The sequence below is a fragment of the Molothrus ater genome, chromosome 7 (genome assembly GCF_012460135.2).
Source record: "Molothrus ater isolate BHLD 08-10-18 breed brown headed cowbird chromosome 7, BPBGC_Mater_1.1, whole genome shotgun sequence".
Taxonomy (NCBI): domain Eukaryota; kingdom Metazoa; phylum Chordata; class Aves; order Passeriformes; family Icteridae; genus Molothrus; species Molothrus ater.
This window is the reverse complement of record NC_050484.2, coordinates 18,421,256-18,433,261: the sequence shown is the minus strand read 5'-3', so window position 1 is coordinate 18,433,261 and position 12,006 is coordinate 18,421,256.

The window sequence follows — 12,006 nt, the reverse complement described above, 5'->3', positions numbered from 1 at the left end:
TATGAAACAAATTAGTCATGAGAAAAATACATACAAAGAAACTTATTCAGTCAATTAGTGTAGCATACAAATACCATCATGTAGAGCACTAAAAATTATGGAAGATAATTGTATGGTGTGAGTATTAAAGAATGTTCAGCTTATGCACACACTGTTCAGTAAAATGTTAGGACCACAACAAGGCTGTGTGTCGTTAGCACAGCTCTCTGTGGTCAACAGAATTACACCTGCCTGGATTTCTTCTGTAGTGTTTTATAATTTGCAAGTTGTGACAGTTATGCTGAGGGTGATGATACATGAATTGGGAGTACTGTTCACTCAAGAGCAGCAACTAAGTGAGGAGGAGATGAGAAAATGCAAGCACTGTCTGAAAGCAAATGATGAAAGGAAGGATGGCTGCAAAACACAAAAGGATTTCTGTTTCCTTTGAGTATTTGAAAGAATCAGACTTTTGGACAAAGCGAAATTAAAAATTTGGTTAGAAGAAAAGGTAAGATGTAAGAAGAGGATTTTAAGTAGGCCTGGTAAAGACAGAGAAAAGTTCTGGTTCTCTGCTTTAATAGATCTATCTACTGGGGAAAAATGGAACATTGTTTAGTAATGATGATAACAGAAAAAGCTGAAGACCTTGAGTTATTTCTGCTATGTATAAGTATTCTGCTCAGCATCTGAATGTAATTATTTCAGATTGGATAAGTATATTTGAGATGTGTATTTGTGAATGTATTTATATGTATTGGTATAAATGAGAAGAATGGGTGCATACCTTACATACTCAGTGTGTATCAGAAAAAAAAAGTTTTGCACAATGATTACTGTTTTGTGTAGGATTTTTCAGGACAGTTGAAATATAACATTGAACAAGTTATATAGTGAAGGAAACAGTAAATTATTTTCCCCTACCCTTTAAAGTATGTGTGTTGGATATTTATATAAATGATTAAATCTCTATCATATCAAATTCAAATTCTCAAATGACATACCTTTTAACAGGATACCAGTCTGGTTCATCTACAAATAGTTGGTTTGATGCAGGAATTACTGTATAAAAATTTATGGCCTTGTTTTTTGTGGAAAGGTGTGGAAAGTCATTGTGTCACGACTTTGTGAGCACAAATATGTAAGATCAATGCAGATGATAGCAAACGGAGAAAAACTAAGTTTAACTTTCAAGAAAACCTAGAAAAAATGTCACTGCAAGCAAAATCAACACATGTAAGTACAATTACTTTAGCTTAGATTATAAAAGTCTATTGTCTGTGACCACAGTGTAAGCTGGTTTGAAGCAGTGTCTACTCAGTGTGACATCATTAAGAGTTCCAATTGTGCTGGTGCATAAAGCAGGCATGTTGGCCTTCCAAAAAACAGAAACTTGAATGCTACTTTAAATCCAACAGGTGAAAGTGTCTCTAAAAAGCAACGTGAGAAAGGCATAAGACATTTCTCATTCAGTGTCATATGCTATTTGTATCTTCTAAAGTTGGCATGCATTATAAATTGCATTCACTGTTTAACACATTGCCTTATTAGGACTTTCCCTGGGTCTCAGCAAAAAAGACCATTAATCTCAATTAAGCTTTTCCTTTACTTTTGGGAAGGTTGCCCGCAGGGTAATGCTGACATTCATTCTCATGGATATACATCCAGTCTTATCACCAGAGAAATTCTTTATTTCCATTAGGCTGAGGCTTTTTGTAGTTCCTTGTTGCATTTTCTGGCTGTGAGCACCCTCTGAAGACAAGGCCTTTATTGAGTGTCTCTTTCAGGTGATCACTCTCCTGCCACACTCACAGCACTGGCCATCACTAACGCACTGGCACAGCTCTTGGTTTTCTCAAGGAGTGCAGCTTCACTGGGCAGCAGGCAGCAGACCTCACCATGCTGGGTTTACCAGTGCTGAACTAAAGAACCACAGCTGTTTTGATTACAGCAGGATTTTCTATTTGTGGGGAAAAAAAGACTTCTACTAATTCATTATAACCACTACTCTTAATTTCCCAGTAAGTGTGCTGCTACAATAATTCACTGTGTTCACTTCTCTTGGTTGCTCTATCACTTGTACCAGACTCAGGTGTGTTTCAGGGGTGCTATATTTCTTCATACTGTTTTGGACATCATGGCTCTTCTATTTTAGTCTACAATTTTTCAAGAAGAGGTGTGGGGGATTTTCCCACTACAAAAGAATCAAGTGTAGTTTCTGTACTACAAATACCCCAAATCAGTGAGTAGTTGCTACCTTTTACTCAGTCATAGCAAAAGTAAATGTAATTATTCTGTAGGTATAAATTAAATACCAACTTTATCTTACAGTATAATGTGATGTGTCTTAGTTTGTCTTCCCAAGCATATGAGGCCTGTCTTTCTGCAAGCTATGATGTCCCAGATTGCTAATTGTGGCCTGGCTCCCTGGCAGTAAGAGCTGTAATTGCCATCAGACAGCTCCCTCTGCTTCCTGAAGTGAGTGTGTGCAGACTGACTCCAGCATTAGAGCTTGTGTTGTAGGTTAAAGAAGTTTAAAAAAAAATTCCTTTCAAATACATCAACATTACTTTAAAAATAACTACTAGGCCAATAATTGCTACAATTTTCCTTCCCTAAAAGCCTAGCATTTTTTTCCTCTCAGAAATTCTGTGACTACAGTGTAAATAATTATGCTTAGCTATTGTTGAACGACTTAAGAACTCATGTTAATTTTCTATATATAATGCTGCTACAATTTTACAATTACTGCTGTACTGGAAGCAGGCCAGAGGTGGAATAGAGGTTCTCAGGGGAGTTTGAAGGCTCTCTCATTTATTCCATAGCTCAGATCAGAGCTGTCTCCATTAAGCTGGCAAAGTGGCTGAAAAAGTCACTGAAATCACTGGATTATGCTATAGAGAATTGGTTGGATTCTCAGAAAATGTACATGGCTTGAATTTCCAACTGGAATGCCAGTTCCCCTCTAATCTTTTAGCAAATACATTTAATTAAAAGAGCTTCACCAAACATAGGGCCCTTACTTGGGACCATGCCCTCAGTTTAGGGTTTATGTAGTGAGCTACTAATTCATCCATCTACATAGGTAATTTCTAAAAAGGCACAATACAAGTGTACATCTTGTCCTGGGGTGACTTTTATGATGCTTGTATCCCCATCCACACGTTTAGCCCAGAAATAAGTTTGGCACTTTGAAGACTGGTTCTGAGAGCAAAGGGGGGAGAAGAATCCCAGAATGTGTTATCAGGGGCTGCACTTGCTCCCCTGCATCCTTCTCCTGGACTGTGCTGTCTGCAGCACAGGCAGTGGGACAGAGCTCTCCTGTGCTTTTAGTTAGTTTTTAGGTGGCTGAGGCAGTGAATTTCCCTGGACTGTTGGTTTTTCTTTTCTGGGAACTGTTTGAACCTGCACTGGACTGAAAACCCAGAAGAGCACCAGGAGCTGACACCTGTGGCCACCAGGGCCTGGGACACTGCATTCCAGCACTGGAGGGACTGAGCACAGACTGAGTGAGCCCAGTTACAGCCCACCAAGGGGACTTGCTGAGTTTGTCATCTCTCAGAGTAGCAAGAGGTTTTATTGTGTAATATTGTTCAATTTTTTGTGCTGGTGAGTGCTTTGCCTGTTAAATAAACAGGTTTTTTTTCCACTTTTCTCCAAGGAAATCTTTTCCCGAACCAGTTGTGGGAGGGGCCACTTGAATCTGCTTTCTGGAGGAGCCCCTTTTGAGGTTTTCTCCCAGATTTGCCTTAAACCAGGGCTGTCTCTAGGCTTGTAGCAACAAATTATTCTGCAAATACAAGACATCCACCAAATTTTAGAAGTAAATAATATTTTATATATTATCTGTCTTCCCAGCATTCCATATTTCTCATCCTTCCAGTGAATGGATCAATAGATCCTTTCAAATGGGTGTACAGGGGAGAGAGAGTGTACAAGGAAAGCTTCTGTGCCAGGCTGCCAAACCAGTCCCTTATGCCCATCTTTGAATGGAAGACCAGATTGTGAGGTTGTTGTAACAGGAGAGCAAAAAACCCACCAGGGTTTCTTGGGTACAAATTAAACGGGAAAGAGAACGGGTACACCAAAGAACAGTCACATAGGGCTAATTTCAAAATAGTAAAGTTGTCCAGCAGGCAGAAAGGAAATGTACAGTACACTTTTGGCTGTACTGTACAAAGTACAGTACTTTACAAAGTGGTAAAACATTAGAAGAAGCCAAGAATTAATTTGATACCACTTAAGTGATGTTCATTGCATATAGTTTGAAATAGACATCAGCATAGAGTAGGTTATTTTGTAAATAGAAATGTAGATTAATATATACCAGTCCTAACCACTTACTTATATAGTTTAGATCCATAAGGTTTTTCTGGCCGTAATATTTTTTCATTACATCCACAGGCACTAGGAACCTTTTTTACCATCTACATCACTCAGCAAAAGGTACTAAGAGGAATTGTGTAGAGAGGTAAAGCTTTCTTCCACCCACTTTTTTTACTTATGTTTATCTATGTTAAGTTAGTTTAATTTTCTAATAGTGTTGATGTCTGTAAAATTGGGTGTTGGTTTCCTAGGCTAAATCATACAAGTTTCATTACTAAAATAATTTGCTATGGCAAAGGGCAAAGTTAAACAGTGAAAAATAAACTGCATAGAAACAGATGTGTAGAAAAAAGTAGTCTGAGCTAACAGATTATTCTGTCTCTATGTGATTTGAGTCTGATGTGCTCTCTGAAATGCAGATTCAGCAATCTGAGCAGCTGTTCAGCAGTTACAACAAAGAATACCAAGTATTTAGAAAAATTGAGGCCCATTTCCCTATTACACTGTAAAATCAGGCTTTTGTCTCCAGTTGTGAATGAGATGTGATTTGGTAGGTTCTTGTCCACTAAAACCAAGTCATATTCAGACTTTGACAATTTTTAAAAATAAAACAATTACTGTTTGAAAATCTTTTACATAGTAAGTTATGCAGAATCTTCTCATGGAGAACTGGATATATATTTCTAAATCAGACCAAATATATTAATCAGTTATTATATAAGAAATGAAGAAAACAATATAAAATAATTGATTCAAAGCATGCATATAAAAATACATCAGATGATAGAAATATTTTACCCAGAGTATTTTGATTTTACATTCTTTTGTTATACACTACATCCTACAAATAGCTTTTAAGCTACCCTAGAAATTGAGGAGCTTTGTAATTTCTTTGTATTCATCCATGCTCTATAAGCCACATTGTAATTGTAGCTAGTTTTATGAGCCTGTATTATTTGTAGGTCTCTGGACTTGGTAACATTTTATAAGATGCAGCTGTTGAACTGCTTTTAGCTGGTTCAGTAATGGTTGCAATTGTTTTGCTGTTGACTGTAATTCCTGGGATTTAGTTGATTTGTTATTTAAAAACAACAACAAAACAGGAAACCTTTGATAAATTACATTCCTAATTTATGCAGTTATGTTGTAATCTGTTGATGGCTCTCTAACAGATCAAGACTTAACAGCATAAATAAAGAGGTAGTTTAGAACCTGACATTAAAAAAAATAAAGTGACTTCACCCTGGTGTAATGCTATTGAATTTTAGTGCAGTTACACTAAGGAAAATTAAGGTGAAACTGAATGAACTAGAACCAGGTGTACTGCCCTGCTTCTAAAAGGGATGTGACCATAGTAGAAGAAAAAAGTAGTTTAGGCAAAAATAAGGTCAGGGTGATCACAAGAGATGCTCTGCATCCCTTTTGTCAGCCTGCACCTTGGTTTTCAGCTACAATTTCAGGGTCATATTTCGTGGCTGAACATCAACAACTCTAACCCACCAAACTTTGCTGCTGTGGTACAGCGGCATGTAATGGTGTAAGAATGGTGGGCACTGTAATTCCTCTGTGACTGCTCAGGTTATATTGTCCAAGACCCCTATTCAGGTTCATGTCCAGATTTCTTCTTTAATATCTCTAAGGATGAAGAATGAGGATGAATCTGATATCTGGTGTCTCCTATTTTCCTTCTGTATGTGATGGTGAAGCCTGAGCACATACCTGGAAGTGAGAGTAGATTATTCCACTTGCAGTTAGGAGGGAGACCTAACTAGTAAATGAATAAAATCTAAACTACCTTAAAATCTAGAGATCTGCAAAAAATAAAACAAAACAACCATCCCCCAAACAAACAAACAAACATACATCCCCCAACCCTAACCAATAATAAGAGATCCAGTGTAAAAGGAGACTAAATAATTTCATCTCCTTTCCAGGTATCAGAAGAATCAAATTTCAAGGTTTAGATCTAATAATCTTTTATATTTATTTGGCCTGAACAAATATAATACTAAACATTCTGGAAATATCTCATGGGTGATAAAGAATTGTATTGAGTATTTACAATGGAGAAATAAAATCATTCCCCTTGATCATCTTAATATTTTTGATAAGGGTGAACCATTGGAACTCTCTTATACAGAGTCAGGAGTTTCACTAAGAACAAAGAAAATATTGAAGATGAAGGAGATTGGGTCCTCTGTGCCCGATGTGCTTGGACTTCTTCATGAATGACTGGTACAGACTGAGACAGCCTTCCAAAATTGTGCTGGTGTTCTTAAAGTAGTTGTGTTTTGATCTGTTTCAACAGCTTTGTTAACACTTTGCACTAAACAACAATTTGCAATCATAGCTTTTTAAGGCAACTAGAAACTAACCTGTGTTTTTCTTTTGTTTGCTTTTTAACTGAGCAGGATTATCTAAGCTGTTTTTTATTACAGTAATTAATTCAAAAGCTCTCTAATATCTGTTTCTCATTATGACAGAGTTAGGTCATGAATTGTGTATTAAAAAAAAAAAAAAGAAACAACTGTAACAAATAAGAGTCCCTGTTCCAAGATGTCTGTAATTTTGCATTTTGACTGCATTTTGCACTGATCAGACTTTAACATTGCTACTTTCCAGTTCACATTTTCCAAGCTCAGTCCCTGCATAAGGGACATTTTAAAGATTGAGCAAAAGGGAGGGTACAAGGAGATAAAACAAGGTTAAACTGAGATGAGCCAGAAACCCCCTACAAATCTTACATTGTATATTTTAAAAGACAAAATGGGCTTGTACAAAATGGAGACCTTTTGGAAATAGACCCACTGCCTTTCAATATTCTAATATGAAAAAGTACAACTCTAAAGCTTGTGCCAGTAGGCCTCAGTCAGCAGCTTTTCTGTTTCCCACTGGGCTTTCATTGAAGAGAAGCAGTAAGAAGAAGCAGTTGGAGAGAAGGCCAAGGGAGCAAAACTGAGCACACAGGTGTATAGGTGAGGACAGGTCTCACCTCAGGACCTGGATCTGAGAATTGCCTGTAGGTAGGACTGTGGCTGTAAGCCTGGGCTTCCTCCAGCTCCTGCTGGATCAGGGCCTTAGCCTGCAATTTCTGGTTCTTGCAGCACTCTTATGTTCCTTTTCTAAGCAGTTCTGTGGCTTCCATCAAAGCCAGTGGGTAAACTGCCTTTCCTCTGCTCGTTTTTGGCTGCAGCAATTTCCTCTGTGCTTCTGTTTCTTAGTCTCTTATGGTGACCTGCAATTTTTCCCCTTCTTGCTGACTTAAGTAGGAAAAAATTTCAAATTATCATGATCATCTGTTCTCAATTTTCTTCAGCCATTTAATTCTTTCCATCCTTGATGTTGTTTTGCTTAGCAGATTATTGGCCCAAATCTCTGTTCCAGGAGTGTCTGAGCCTAGGACAACATCCAAGTTTGTGTTGGAGGTTAAAAGCCCTGTGTAACATCACACAGTTCACTGAATCTGACACCATATCAAGAAAAGACACTCAAAGAAATACACTTGGGAGGTGATGTCTGTCCCTGAAAACAAATGAAACATCTTCCAGAAACATCTTTGAAAGTCCTAGCTAATGCCTTGTACATCACTTCTCTCTAAAGTCACACTCTAGCACTATCCATAAGTCAGAAGGAAGAAGCCCTCATGGTTAAGGTTCAGTCATTTATGTGAATAACACCACACTCTTCACAGTGTGTTCTAGAATAAAAGCTGGTCCATACATTCAAGGAGGACTATATTGCAGGACTCAAACCCCTTGGCTCTAGTAGTGATCTACCCAGAGCAGCTAGAGGAGGAGTCAGTGCCAGCAGGAATAAAGGGGCAGCTCCAGAAACTGGCTGGGTCTTTCCAAGTGGTGCTATATCACCAGTCCTGTCAATTGCACTGACAACTGTAAATCCCATCTCAAAATAAATAAAAGCTATTCCAGCACATCCAGCTGGGCCCACCAGCTCTTGTTTCCCAAACTTTGTGCTTGCTGAGAAATGAATCTGATCAGGTGGCATTAGCAAGGGCCATTGAATCATTCTTGTCAGCAGTATGGGAAAGCATTGTTGTTCTGTGTCATTTGGCTTTCAGTGCAGTGATTTCAGATGACAAACTGCTCATTTGATTTTTAAGCTCAACACATGGGTGACATCCTCAGTTGCTGCCTTTGGGACACTGCAGAAAGCAGGGAGAGCTCCATCTGCCTGCAGTGAAATGGAAACCATGTCAAACAGATGCTTGTCCAGGGCCAGTGATTCTTGTCATAAACTGCTCTTTAACTTAGTTTAATATATCTAGGTAGCTGTGAAAATGACTTCTGGCTCTTTTTCTTGTCTCTCTTTTTCTTCTCAAAATCAACTCATTGATTTTGCTAATTCACCCAGGAATTCCTTTAGCATTTCCTCTATGGAAGTGGTGCCAAGAGCACTCATATAGCCAGCAAAGGAAGGATTAACCTAAGCTCCAGCTTCTAGCTGCTCTCATTAGTACATGTGAGAGAACAGAAATTCCAAATTTTTTTTGGAGAAAGGTTGGGTGCTGCATTGGGTTGACACTGCTTTCTGGCTAGGCTTATAGGATCTGATTATATCCTAGGATTTTGCTCTCTTCCTAATGAATTTTATTTGCTCCCTCCAGCAAGAGCTCGTTAAGAGAACAGTCATCTGGCTTTTACAAACTCCACCTACAGAATAATTCTACCCAGTAGTATTCTTCCTAGGATTTTAAGGCCATTATTTGAGGATTGCCACTCCCATGACATGTATTACATTACTAGTTTTTTAAATTGTATTCAAACTCCCAAACATAATCTAAAATTAAATAATGTTCACAAGGACAGGCCTCCTGCTTTCTCAGGAATGTGATAAATACCAGCAGAAGCTCAAAAAATACATTTCCTTGTTGTGGAAGATAGAATTCTTCTCCTTAAGACTTGCAGGAAAAGAAGTTATCAGCTATTGAGGCAGAAGAAAATTAATCACAAAAGACTTCTCAGGGAAAGAAAAGATAAAGGACAGGGAGTTGAATGTTGGTTTTGTTGGGTTTTTTTTCTGAAGGGGGGATTAAAAATAACTTAAGAAATGCATAGTTATGGAACCTTTCATATTACATGTCAAGATGAAACAATTCAAAAACATAACAAAGACTAAAAGGGTCTTTTCCTGAGGCTAAAGCAGATTGAGCTTTCTCTGAGAGCAATGTATTGTTTCGAGTCTGGCTGGAAAGAGGCTAATGGTGCTTAGTTTGTAGCTGTCCAGAAGCTGGAGGAATGTGCCCTTCTGTGACTAATGAATGCACTTAGGAGGGCTGTCAGAGAGCTGGAGCTCTGTGGGCAGGAAAGAGGAGTATTGTGAACATGTATAGCCCATGGGGCCAGATCATCCTTGTGTCAGTCTGAGTGCAGCATTTGCCCTGTGTATCTCAGGTTCCCTGTGATAATGTTTGTTTTATTCCTTCTTTCTGTGAAGAAGGACCTTCTAGGACCTTTGTATTTCTCTCTCTTTCACCCTATTCACATGTCACAGGTTAGCCAAAAGAGAAGTAGCCCAGTCAGAGCACATGTGCAGCACAAGTCAGCGTTTATAGATTGCCTGGTTTCAGAGGGCCCCTGTTCTGGCCTTAGGGATGCAGAAGAAAATGACAGAGCTTCTGGGAGAGGCAACTCTCTGGAAACTCTGCCTTGGTACAAAGTGAGAGTACAGTTTTAGAACTGCTCCTGTACTCTGACAACCAAACCTATGAAGGCCAAAGCAATAAAATCAAATACTGTGGATGAAACCATCACAGGGATTTCTTTTATCTCCGATATTCAAGAACTATATTTGGCACTTCTGCTTGGTCAGAACTGTCAGGGCAGGTGTAATTTCTCTTTTTAATGTTCAACGTGTTTGCTATAACTCTGTAAAGCCTACAGAAAAGGTCTGAACTTTTTTCCAAGAAGGACTTTTGTGTCAGGCTCAATATATGGGACCCTGCTCAGGTCAGGACACTAAAGGATTTAATATATTAATCATTTTTAAATACAGGGGGTTTGTAGTGTAAGACTTTCTCCAGTACTGATTTCTTCTAGAAGAGTCTTCATCAACAGCTGTTCTAAACATCCCTCAGTGGACTCTGGCAGCTTGGTAGTACTGTCAAGCTGTAAATTTGCTTTCCTATCTTATTACTCTTTTATCTTAAACTGTAAAATTTGAGTTGGGAAACTACAAAGTAAATTTTTTGGTTTGGGTTTTTTTTTTTACATGGACCAACATCTGTCATTAACATTTCAGTCTATATTTTAGATAAAGGGCTCTAGAGAAACTGTAGATAAAGCAAAATGTAGAGCTGACTTCTTAATTCACAATCAAAGAATTTAAAGTGCTTTATAGGACTAAAGCTGAAGTAGTACACATCACTGTACAAAGTACTGAGCACCCAAGACACTGCAGAATGGAGTCTGTGAGCAAAAAAATTTGTCATTTGATTTGTTGTATTTAAGAAAACAGGATTTTAAACATCCCTGGTAAATAAAAAGGAGTGCAGCAGCAAATCTTTGACTATCAACAAAGTCTCTTAGTATAAGCAGTTTCCAAAACTCCAGATTTTGGACTAACCACTTGGGTCAAAAATGACTGACAACTCATGTAAGTATCATGTAATGAATTGGTTGGAAATTACTTAATTGATCCTTCATTATGAACCCTTCTTCACAACATCCCTAGCTGCAGTACTCCCAAAGCCAGCTGCCATCTACAGCTGAATAGTAGCAGGCACATTAAGCCTCTTAAATACTTGCATTGTGATTCCTAAATTGGGTGACCAGACCTTAGTCTATGCAATTGCTTCTATAATTAAGATTCTATCTGTGTTTCTATAATGAACCCTGTTTTCAGCTCAATACATTTTAAAGAGACTGCTTTTCGTTTTTAGCAGTGATTTCACATACATTGTGTTATTTCCTAGTTAATAATGAAGTGAATCTTTGAAACATTCTGACATTTGTCATAAACTCTGTGCCCTCTCTTAACCATTCACCAGTGCATCTTTTACTGTGAATACATCTATTTAAAGGTTATTCTCCTCTATTATGTCTCCTCTTCATAATACACTGTAAAAATTCTTAACGCTATGCTTCAGGCCAGAATTTGTGGGCTGATGCTTGTCTGAAATGGGACAACAAGCTAGAGTAAGGATTGCAAGTCTAAAGTAATTACGGTGGCAACAAAGAGGACATTGATTTTACTAAGCCCATTCCAATATTCAGGCACACATTTTCAAAGCTTTTTAGGAGCAGAAGACATCTATTTTTGAGCTTAATCAGTCTTTAAGTCTCAGATGAAACCCCTGTAGCAAGTAAAAAATCGAATAACAAGCCATTCTGTCAGAAACCTGTGGCTATAATATCTTTAATAGTCAAAGCTGTGCCTCTCAGATCTGTGTGAAAACTATTTACCAGTGTCTAACTCAGAGCTACTGGCTCTTCAGCAGCTTTGGGAAGACAGAGTTTAACTGTATTACAGCCAAGTCAATCGCTTTTACCAGTTAAAGTAATGAAGGCTTTAGGTAATTTCCTGTGTCCTATTAATAGGACCTCCACAAATTAGTTTTGCTGAGTTTCTGGTTTCTGAAACAAAAGCCTTGATGCTGGTCTCAACTGACTTGGGGAAGAGAACTGTAGGTTACCTTTACAATTCTCTGATCCGTTGATGGCATCTGCAGTCCTTGGTGCAAAT